We start from the raw sequence: 12,329 nt of genomic DNA, 5'->3' as shown, positions 1-12,329 counted from the left end.
TCATATAAAATAACTTGAAAAAAGTGCCAGGTCTTTGGTGTAAAATGTATATTTTTTTTTTTTTTTTTTTTTTTTTTTTTTGGTGAGGTTACATTATACTTGCCAGGGATCTCTAGGAGTTCGCGTCAAAATACATTAAATATTAATAAACATTAACTTCAGACAGTCAGCAATCGCAGGCACACTCTAAAAGTGCTGGGTTAAAAAAATAACCCAACCTTAACCCAGCTGCTGGGTAACTATGGGACAGAACAGGCGTTGGGTTGTTTTGACCCAAGTGCTGGGTTTAACCATTTGACCCAGACTGCTGGGTTGTTTATTTGACCCAACCAGTGGGTCAGGTTAACTGTGTTGCTGGGTTAAACATAACCTAATCATTGGGTTATTTGTTGTCTTATTGCCTTGCCTCCTTTATATTTACCAATAATAATAAATAATCACAGAAGAATGTAAAATTATTATTGCTTTTCTGTAATACAGTTAGAAAAACACAAAAAAATGCAAATGTAAACATCAATTTAATGAGTTTTATTTCTTTTTAAAACAATTTTCAAATGAGTGCAGCTGTCAAACATTTTATCCAACCATTACAGACACATAAAACAATAATTTTAGTAGATCAGTTACTTTAAAACACAAAACTGTGTAAACTAGGCACTGTAGATTCCAATTCTTTGTCAACATTGCAGCAGCAGAACACTCAAAAATTACCACATGAGAATCATTCCAAACACGGTGCTATTAAAACTAAGCCAAACAAAGTGTCCACCAGTCAATACATATGACAATTTAAAACATGTTACAATTGGCCAGAAAAAACAGTTGGCCTTAAAAAAAAAAAAAATCACACATGAAGACTTATGTCCATCAATATAATATACTGCAAGCTGGAGAAATTTCCAGGCAACAAGTCAGTGGCTTCAGTGGCACGGCCCGTAATAATGGTGAAGGTCTGGGATGTTGTTGTCTCATCCCCAAGGCACAAATCCACCATGCTGGTCTGCACCTGTTAATTATACGACACTTAGTCTTGAAGACACTTAGGCCTTTAAAATGTACTAATTTTAGAAGAAAATTTCAAACTGCACATTTTTAGTCTTTTACATCTGAGCACTACATACAGTGGTGGCCAAAATGATTGGAACACTAGTATTTTCACCAGCTAAACAATTGTTTTAAGTCAGTGATTTCTATTTTTTGCTGTAGTGTGTCAGTAGGAAGTATCAGTTTGCATTTCCAAAAATTCATTTTATATATATATATAAGTTAAACATAACTTACAGGTTTGTATGTCAATGAATGGCTTCCAGAATTCTGTGGTTCTGTGGACCCTTCCTCCAGAATGGGCAGGACTTTGAAAGCACTCTCCTCTTTAGCATCTAAACCATAAGAATAATACAGTACAAACTGTGAATCTTATCTCATTATCAAAACAACACAGTGAAACACTTTCATATGAAAATGTTCTATAGATTGACATATTAAAGGAAATACTTTACCTGAAGTCATGTCACCCAGCTCTTAATGCACCTTTCCATCTTGCAAATGTAGCCCAGTCTACGGAAAGTCTGACTCTGGATGTGCTTCCTGAAGTCTTGTGAAATCTGATCAAGTTTGAAAAAAAAAACAAAAACAAAAAAAAAACAAATGTGGTTATATGAATAACTATGTATAATACCAGTAACTATGTTTTTTTTTTAATGAAAAGATCAAATTCTAAAACAAATCATGGTTATTGAATGTTACTGAATGATATAACTTACCTTCAAAGGTTTTAACCAGGGTATCAAGCTGTCCATCTGCACCAGCAAGAATCTCACATATCTAGAATGAAATTTCAGATTTAGAAAATTAGAATTTCACAAAACTGTTTTTACAATGACTTATTTTATATAGAAAGCAGGTTAATGCGTTTACATGCAGCACAATCGTTTAAACACAGATCAGGTGATCACGTGATTCTCCGCAGTTTCTGATTAAATTTTCTCTGACATTGCCCTCGCGTGTGAACAGGCAGCATCTGGGTGGAGGAGTGGACGAAGCGGGCGCGTTTAGGCGCAATCATCAAATATATTTCAAAGGAAGCGCCACTGTTCTGACCGCATCACTGTCGTTACCGGGTGTTTTTAGGGAATATTTGTATTTACTTACATGCGATTAAATTAGCTATTCATGTGGTGGACTGTCACGATTTTGGCTAATGCAGGACACTACTCGATGCGCAACAGAGGGGATTTAGAAGTGGGTACAGGCAAAGCCAACTGATAAAGAAGTGGACATAAGCCGTATACCTGCGTATACCCTGCACTACACCACTGCTTATACACCACGAGAGTTACAGTAAGGTGCACAGCGGAGCTAATGCAAAAAAAAAAAAAAAAAAAAAGAGCGCGAAAATGCACAACATAAAAATGACGGATCTATCGTTGGATTCGGCACGTCGCAGACATTGACTTGAAAAAATATGACCTTAAAATATCGATTTTAGTACGAAATCACATAATTCTGACAAAAACATTACAAAGCCATGCAGTATGCAGACAGTAACTGAACTTACCCCGTATTTCCAACCTATGCCTGTTTTCATGAAGCGTTAAAAAATAGACATGTGTACTGTATATAAATAAAACTTTGCAAGTGCACACACACAACTTTTATTTAACGATAAAGCGATTGTTGAGGCAAAAAAGTACCTCACTATAGGCTGCGACTTAACGTTCGTTAATCATTCACAGAATAAACGCTAAACCCCGCACAGCGACATATCAAATATTGCACCAAACAGTGAAATTACTGTGCTTTAAACCAGAACTTATTAAAAAATAAAGGTAAATAATCATATTAACTTACCGAATAATCCTGCTTGCTGCGAATTGCGTGACAGCCTGACGAGGAGACGAGTGAAGAATCCAGAAAGTTCATATAAAATAAAAATAAAAAAAACCAGGTTTAATTGGCGTCAGATACATTTTATATTAATAAACATTAACTTCAGATACCAGTCAGCAATCGCAGGCAGTTTCTTTCAAATAGAAACATTTTTTGTTCATATAAAATAACTTGAAAAAAGTGTCAGGTCTTTGGTGTAAAATTAATATTTTTCATATTTTTGAACGGTTACCTCAGATTTGCCAGCGATCTCCTGTGACGCGTCAGATACATTTTATATTAATAAACATTAACTTCAGATACCAGTCAGCAATCGCAGGCAGTTTCTTTCAAATAGAAACATTTTTTGTTCATATAAAATAACTTGAAAAAAGTGTCAGGTCTTTGGTGTAAAATTAATATTTTTTTTTATTTTTGAACGGTTACCTCAGATTTGCCAGCGATCTCCTGTGACTGGCGTCAGATACATTTTATATTAATAAACATTAACTTCAGATACCAGTCAGCAATCGCAGGCAGTTTCTTTCAAATAGAAACATTTTTTTGTTCATATAAAATAACTTGAAAAAAAGTGTCAGGTCTTTGGTGTAAAATTAATATTTTTCATATTTTTGAACGGTTACCTCAGATTTGCCAGCGATCTCCTGTAATTGGCGTCAGATACATTTTATATTAATAAACATTAACTTCAGATACCAGTCAGCAATCGCAGGCAGTTTCTTTCAAATAGAAACATTTTTTGTTCATATAAAATAAATAACTTGAAAAAAGTGTCAGGTCTTTGGTGTAAAATTAATATTTTTCATATTTTTGAACGGTTACCTCAGATTTGCCAGCGATCTTACCATCAGATTTGCCAGCGATCTCCTGTGATTGGCGTCAGATACATTTTATATATAATAAATATTAAACATTAACAGATACCAGTCAGCAATCGCAGGCAGTTTCTTTCAAATAGAAACATTTTTTGTTCATATAAAATAACTTGAAAAAGTGTCAGGTCTTTGGTGTAAAATTAATATTTTTCATATTTTTGAACGGTTACCTCAGATTTGCCAGCGATCTCCTGTGACTTGGCGTCAGATACATTTTATATTAATAAACATTAACTTCAGATACCAGTCAGCAATCGCAGGCAGTTTCTTTCAAATAGAAACATTTTTTGTTCATATAAAATAACTTGAAAAAAAGTGTCAGGTCTTTGGTGTAAAATTAATATTTTTCATATTTTTGAACGGTTACCTCAGATTTGCCAGCGATCTCCTGTGACTGGCGTCAGATACATTTTATATTAATAAACATTAACTTCAGATACCAGTCAGCAATCGCAGGCAGTTTCTTTCAAATAGAAACATTTTTTTGTCATATAAAATAACTTGAAAAAAGTGTCAGGTCTTTGGTGTAAAATTAATATTTTTCATATTTTTGAACGGTTACCTCAGATTTGCCAGCGATCTCCTGTAATTGGCGTCAGATACATTTTATATTAATAAACATTAACTTCAGATACCAGTCAGCAATCGCAGGCAGTTTCTTTCAAATAGAAACATTTTTTTTTTCATATAAAATAACTTGAAAAAAGTGTCAGGTCTTTGGTGTAAAATTAATATTTTTCATATTTTTGAACGGTTACCTCAGATTTGCCAGCGATCTCCTGTGACTGGCGTCAGATACATTTTATATTAATAAACATTAACTTCAGATACCAGTCAGCAATCGCAGGCAGTTTCTTTCAAATAGAAACATTTTTTGTTCATATAAAATAACTTGAAAAAAGTGTCAGGTCTTTGGTGTAAAATTAATATTTTTCATATTTTTGAACGGTTACCTCAGATTTGCCAGCGATCTCCTGTAATTGGCGTCAGATACATTTTATATTAATAAACATTAACTTCAGATACCAGTCAGCAATCGCAGGCAGTTTCTTTCAAATAGAAACATTTTTTGTTCATATAAAATAACTTGAAAAAAGTGTCAGGTCTTTGGTGTAAAATTAATATTTTTCATATTTTTGAACGGTTACCTCAGATTTGCCAGCGATCTCCTGTGATTGGCGTCAGATACATTTTATATTAATAAACATTAACTTCAGATACCAGTCAGCAATCGCAGGCAGTTTCTTTCAAATAGAAACATTTTTTGTTCATATAAAATAACTTGAAAAAAGTGTCAGGTCTTTGGTGTAAAATTAATATTTTTCATATTTTTGAACGGTTACCTCAGATTTGCCAGCGATCTCCTGTAATTGGCGTCAGATACATTTTATATGAATAAACATTAACTTCAGATACCAGTCAGCAATCGCAGGCAGTTTCTTTCAAATAGAAACATTTTTTGTTCATATAAAATAACTTGAAAAAAGTGTCAGGTCTTTGGTGTAAAATTAATATTTTTCATATTTTTGAACGGTTACCTCAGATTTGCCAGCGATCTCCTGTAATTGGCGTCAGATACATTTTATATTAATAAACATTAACTTCAGATACCAGTCAGCAATCGCAGGCAGTTTCTTTCAAATAGAAACATTTTTTGTTCATATAAAATAACTTGATTGGCGTCAGATACATTTTATATTAATAAACATTAACTTCAGATACCAGTCAGTCAGCAGGCAGTTTCTTTCAAATAGAAACATTTTCTTTCAAATAAAAACATTTTTTGTTCATATAAAAATAATCCACTTCATCGAACTTTCTGGATTCTTCACTCGTCTCCTCCTCAGGCGGTCACGAAATTCGCAGGATTATTCGGTAAGTTAATATGATTATGTGATTATTTACCTTTATTTTTTAATAAGTTGTGGTTTAAAGCACAGTGATTTCACTGTTTAATGCGATATTTGGTATGTTGCTGTGCGGGGTTAGCGTTTATTCTGTGAATGATTAACGAACGTTAAGTAGCAGCCTATAGTGAGGTACTTTTTTGCCTCAACAGTCGCTTTATCGTTAAATAAAAGTTGTGTGTGTGTGCATATACAGCATACATGTCCCTTTTTTATTCATATACAGCCAGTGGCGGATCTACCGGGGTGGCAACTGCCACCCTAAGAAAAAGCTGTGCCACCCCAGAATTATCACAGAATAAAATATAAATGTAAGCAGTGTTTCATGTGCTACTTTTCAGCCGCAGCGATGACAGCGTAACGCAAAATAATGGCAAAAACACGTCTTTCAATAAAATGTGCGCTATATTTGCACCCGCATTCAGCGCGAGCCGTGTAACAAATGACTCTTATGAACCGGTTCACACAAAGCGCGTCCCAGTTCATTAACGAATTGTTTTACATTTGTTCGTGTATCAGATAATTACCGCTTCTCGGCTAACTCAGAAGTCCTCTGAGAAATCTAATCCTGTCCGGATTTGTCTGAGATTCATCGCGTAATTGTTTGGTGATCCGATTCTCTGACCGATCGCACCACGTTAATCATGGATATAGGTATTTTTGCCGTATCCGACGAAACAATAATAGCATGAAATCAATAAGAAGATGACGATCACGGAAACTAATAGCAGAGTTAGGTGAGCATCTGGTCGTATTGCAGTTTTCTCGATTGTTAACACAATGTAACTGATGTTAGTTGATTTATATTCCCAAACCATTCATTCAGTGCTAAAAACAAAGACACGTTTCTCAAAAAGTTTAACAATGAGTAAGTTAAACATTAAGTAGCAAAACTGATGACACACCAATCAGAATCTCTGCATCCAACAACGGAGAGAGGAGAGAAATTAACGAATCATTTGGGTATTATACTTACACATACAGTATAATTATAGTACAGTACCAGTATATTAGATGAGTGGATCTATGGGATGAAATTAGACTCAAAACGATTAATAGATGCACGCACAATTATCCATGTACTGGATCAATTTTATGCATGTATCTTACAATCCACAAACAAATGCCTTTCATTTTGAGTCTGTGGAATTCGGGATTAAATGATTGTGCAGCGATTTGTACAAATACAGACATGTTTGCAAATAAAAATGTTCTGTTCTGCATTAATATATCATAAATTGCTCATGTGTGGAGGTATTCAAGGACTTTTATTCTGAAGGGGTTTTTTGAGGAGAACGCCGGGAAGAGGGACGGAAGTGTTACGATCGCGTGCGAGAGAGTGAGAGGGAGAGAAAGCAAAGTGAAAAAGTCAGTTCTTTGGAGACGGTTTTGATTCTAGGGGACAGCATTCAGTAAGCGTCGAGGTGAGCTATAGAGAGGCTGAACCGAGCTTGAGCTGTTGTGAGTTGTGACCGCGCCCGATCGCCAAGAAGCAGAGCTGCGTATCGATAACGGACCAGGAGGGGCATCGACCGTCATACTAGCTGAGATGGAGTGCTGATGCAAGTGTTCATCTTCTGTGAAGGGTGTTGATATCGTTTGTCTTCCCTGCTGTTTATTTGGAAGACATAAACGGACGATAATCGTTGTTTTGAAGTAAAGCCGCTCGGATTGTGTTTTTTCCCCCTTGCTCCTGGTTGAGGGAAATCTTTGCGTCGTCTTTGATACAATAGTGCCGCCGTGTGGACACAAACGGCATTTCGAACTCTTCGACACTCTTCTTGGGACGATATTTTCCTTCTATTTTGCGCATTTAATTATTGCCCGGCCACAATTTCTCCCTCTGTATTTTATAGTTTATTTCTGGACGATTTGCGGTATACTTGAAAGACTTTCACCCTGCCATATCTGGACACTCCAAACCCAGCCAAGTCCTACTGTGAGGTAAAACTTAAACTCTGGGGTTGTGAATTTCACTAAGGTTTGTGAACTGGCATGGAAAATATTTGATGTGGAATGTAACATCTAAAATGTTTTTTTGTGAACTGAACACCATTTAAACATCAAAGCTGTTGTTTTCTATTTTCTCTATTTTTTTTTTTTGTATTATTGCAGAAGGAATAGAGACTGGACAAAGCTTTATTTATTTTTGCTTGTACATTTGTTTATTGTGGTAAAACCATAATATAAGTGAAACAAGAGTTTATCACATGACGATTGCTTTCTTTTTGTGTCTATCCTTTACTAACCATTTAAAAAAACTATAAAACCTACAGTCATCTTGGAGTAGGGGCATTCCTCCTGTCTTGTGGGCTGGGTGTGGGGAAAGGGATAAGTTATATCACACTCTAAGGAGCTACCATGTACATTTTTTATCTTAGAGCCCTTCCCTTACCAGTCATCAAAACTCACAAAAAGACACACTCAAGGCAGAGCAAACCATACTTAAACACTAAGTAAAGGAATTAATTGTACTAGGAGTGGGGACATAGATCCTGTCATCTTTCTTAGTCATCCAAGATACTGCAGAACAGAACACCCCTACTTTGTAGTGAAACTCCCGCTACATTATTTTGGCGTCACGAACAGGATCATACTTAGCCTGATTTTTTTTTAGTATTTTGTCCCAGGTCAGTGAGTAAGAAGAAAATGGCTGAACTAGAGGAACTGAAGAAGGAATTCGCTGAGATGCAGAGGAGGTTAGCAGAGCAAGCTGGCGCGTTGGACCATGCCAGAACGGAACAGAGAGAAGCCCTGTCACTGGCTAGGGCAGTAATGGAGCAGCAAGCAGCCGCTCGTGCAACCCCAGCAGCGATTTATATCCCAAGAGAACATAAACTTACCGATTTCACTGGTACCACCAAGCCGGGAGAAGGAAGCGTGGAAGAGTGGATAGTCTCTATGAAATCAGCATTTCGTGTCATGAAGGTGCCGGAGGAAGATCAAGTGGAGCTGATAAAGCAGCATCTGAAGGGGGAAGCTAAGGATACTGTGAAGTTTATGTTGGAAGAAGGGGATAACAGTGTGGCGTCCATCTTCAAATTGCTCCAGGAAACCTACGGTGACAAGGTACCTATTGGCACGAGGTTAAAAGACTTTTATGACCGGAAGCAAGCACCTGCTGAGACCATACGTGCCTATGCTTATGACTTACGAGAGAAACTTTACAAGGTGAAGCGCCGAGAGCCTGGTCGAGTTCCAGATGAAGAGAGTGTTTTGAAGGAGCAGTTAGTCCTGGGATTAAGGGATGATTTCTTAAGGAGGGAGATGAAACGGAGGGTTAAGGAAGAGCAAAGCCTGACTTTTGCACAGCTGATGCAGGATGCCATCACCTGGTCTGAGGAAGAGGAAGCACAGCCAGAAGGAAACTTGAAGACCCCGGTGCGTGCAAGAGGTGCAGTCCAAACTACAGTTGCGACGGGTGACAACTCATCTCCACTTACATTAGAGAAATTGCACGAAGCAATAAAGAAGATAGCAGCACGTCAGGAAGAATTGTACAAAATAGTCCATGATCAAGGGAGATTTGATCTTCAACCTGGTGTTGTGAGAAGACAGCCATTAAAAAACAGTGAAGGGAAGTATGTCTGTTACACCTGTGGTGAACCAGGTCACACCAGTCGACGCTGTGGGCAGCGTAAGGAGCTCAGCGACCGAGGTGCTGCATCATCACAAATGCCAGGCGTTACCGAGGCATCAAGAGGAGTTTCATCAGGTGACTTAGCAGGCACCAGTGGGCCTTCAGTAATCCGGAGCCATACTGCTGACTGGAACACAGACGCAGTGCCAGAAACATTAAGGGAAAGGGCTTTTGGAGACTGTTTGACAGTGGATGTAATAATAGCAGGGGTACCCACCCGATGTCTTCTGGACACTGGTTCAGAGGTCACGACCATCTCAGAATCTCACTTTAAACAGCATTTTGGAGAGCAAAGGATGCAGTTGTCATCTGCTAATTGGGTGCGTCTCACTGCTGCAAACGGTTTAGACATTCCAGTTCTCGGTTGCTTACAGGCAGATATAGAGTGCATGGGAAGTCTGCTGCCAGGCAAGTGTGTTTTCGTGCTCACAGAGTCTAATCCTGATGCAAAGGAGATGAAAGGATTGGATGGGATCGTTGGAATGAATGTGCTTAGTGACTTGAAAAACCTTGTGCTGTCAGGAAAGGACTGGTACAAAGAGGGTAAAGCGAGTCGATACACAGATGCTAATGTGAGAAAAGTGATAGCAAGAGTGAATACAGATGAGGAACTCTTAGGCCCCGGAGGAAGGATAGGTTTTGTTAAAGTGTCCGGAAAACAGGTTGTCACAATCCCACCCTTAAGTGAGAAGATTGTGGAAGGCCACTGTACTATACCACACCAAGCAAAGCGTCAAGTGCTGGTAGAGTGCACAGATTCTGTTACCCTTCCAAAAGGACTGTTGGTAGCCAATGTGCTTGCGAGTCCAGAAAAGGGAAGAGTTCCGGTCCGAGTGTTAAATCTCTGTCAAGAAACCATTAAATTGATGCCGAGATCCAGAATTGCAGTCGTGTCCAAGCCAGAGAAGATAGTCCCAAAACAAGTGGTGGAATTTGAAGAGGAGGAGGGCCAGTTACATGTTAAGCGGCATAAGCAGTGCACTGTTAGGATGGAGAATCAGCCCGAGCAACTGTCAACTCCAGTGCAAGTGAACCTGGATGGACTGTCTGAAGTGCAACGTGAGGAGTTAAACGCCCTGCTGGCGCATTACAGTGACGTTTTCTCCAAGAGCGACACTGATTTTGGATATACGACGACAGTGATGCATAGCATTCCTACAGGAGATGCACAGCCCATAAAGCAACGCCACCGACGAGTCCCACCTCATGTTTTCCAAGAGTTTAAGCAACATGTGCAGGATCTTGTCAGTCAAGGTATATTAAAGGAGAGTCGCAGTCCGTGGGCTTCACCGGCAGTCATCGTGATAAAAAAGGACGGAGGTGTTCGTTTCTGTTGTGACTACAGGAGACTGAATCAAGTTACATTCAAGGATGCTTACCCCCTGCCACGTGTGGAAGAATCCTTGGATGCTCTGGGGAATGCACAGTTTTTTTCCACTTTGGATCTCACGGCAGGTTATTTCCAAGTGGCAGTAAGCGAATCAGACCGGGAGAAGACTGCTGTCACAACGCCGTTCGGGTTGTTTGAGTGGACACGGATGCCGTTTGGTTTATGCAACGCTCCGGCCACCTTTCAACGATTGATGGGTGTAGCATTAGGTGACCTGGCCTTCGATGTTCTCTTGGTTTACCTTGATGACATTATCGTGTTTTCAGTGGACTTCAAAAGTCATTGTGAAAGACTGGAGCTTGTTTTCTCCAGGTTACGTCAACACGGCCTGAAGCTGAAACCCAGTAAATGTTTCCTCCTGAGGCCAGAGGTCCGGTTCTTGGGACACATTATTTCGTCTACAGGACTGCAAGTAGATATGGACAAAGTTCAGTGCTTGGAAGCATGGCCGACACCCACTAAGGTTAGGGAGGTGAGACAGCTGTTGGGATTTATGAGTTACTATCGCCGTTTTGTTCCGAGGTTTGCACAACTGGCAAAGCCCCTGCATGCTCTAGTGGGAAAAGGTAACCAAGGCAAGTCGGCAGAACCGTTCATCTGGAGTGAGGAGTGTCAGACTGCATTCAGCAAACTAAAAAGTTGTCTCATGTCACCTCCGATTCTGGCTTACCCTGATTTCCAATGTCCGTTCATACTTACGACAGACGGGAGCCGAAATGGACTTGGAGCCATACTCAGCCAAAAGCAGGAGGGCGTAGAGCGTGTTATTGCCTACGCGAGCCGAGGCCTGAAGGGATCCGAAAGAAATGACCGGCATTATAGTGCCTTCAAATTGGAGTTACTAGCCCTCAAGTGGGCAGTAACTGAGAAATTTAAGGAGTACCTGATGTTTGCAAAGTTTCAAGTGATTACCGACCACAACCCCCTCCGATACCTGGAAACGGCCAACCTCGGAGCAGTGGAACAGCGTTGGGTCGCTCAGTTATCAGAATTCAACTTTGAGGTTTGCTACAAGCCTGGCAGACAAAACATCAATGCCGACGTTCTGTCTAGGATTCCCTGGGGTATAGAACCCGAGAGGGAAGATACAGGGAAAGACTTCATTCGGTTGACCTCAGACGAGGTACGAGCATGCTTGTGGCCAGGAGAAGGAGAGGAGATTGAAGAGTCCACGGTCCGAGTTGCCAAGCAAGCAGTCATAAAGAAGGGCGTTGATGGTTATAGCTGGTCATCTATTAGTGAGCAACAGAGGAAGGATCCTTGCATAGCACCCGTGTACAACGCTGTGCTCGAGAACAGAAGGTTAGTGGCCCGTAGTTTCCGAGGTATGGAAACCCAACAAAAGAAGCTGGCTAGACAACTTGAGCGGCTGAAACTAAGGCATCAAGTGTTGTTCCGAGTGATTATGGATCCGAGAGACGGAGAGGAAATTTGGCAGTTAGTAGTACCAGAGTCTTTGCGGGAGAAAGTGTACGAAGGAGTGCACGAGCATGGAGGACATTTTGGGAAAAGGAGTACCCTGGGCCAGATGCGGCGGAGTTATTACTGGCCCTCAATGTCCGGTGATGTGCAGACATGGGTAACTCAGTGTCGAAGGTGTACCCTGGCTAAGGACGTGTTCCCCAAGA

At 39.8% G+C, this 12,329-nt stretch overlaps 1 long non-coding RNA gene across 1 annotated transcript; it reads right to left on the bottom strand.

The window, feature by feature from the left end:
* Nucleotides 1-1,279: 1,279 nt before the first annotated feature.
* On the bottom strand, nt 1,280-1,925 carry LOC127161193 (uncharacterized). The gene is made up of 3 exons (XR_007826987.1): nt 1,764-1,925; nt 1,500-1,604; nt 1,280-1,379 (listed from the first exon to the last, which is right to left on the bottom strand). It is a non-coding gene; the product is annotated as an uncharacterized LOC127161193 (long non-coding RNA).
* Nucleotides 1,926-12,329: the final 10,404 nt, after the last annotated feature.

The sequence above is a fragment of the Labeo rohita genome, unplaced genomic scaffold (genome assembly GCF_022985175.1).
Source record: "Labeo rohita strain BAU-BD-2019 unplaced genomic scaffold, IGBB_LRoh.1.0 scaffold_574, whole genome shotgun sequence".
Lineage (NCBI taxonomy): Eukaryota > Metazoa > Chordata > Actinopteri > Cypriniformes > Cyprinidae > Labeo > Labeo rohita.
Note: the sequence above shows the minus strand (reverse complement) of the source record. Positions and strands in the feature narration are given on the sequence as shown.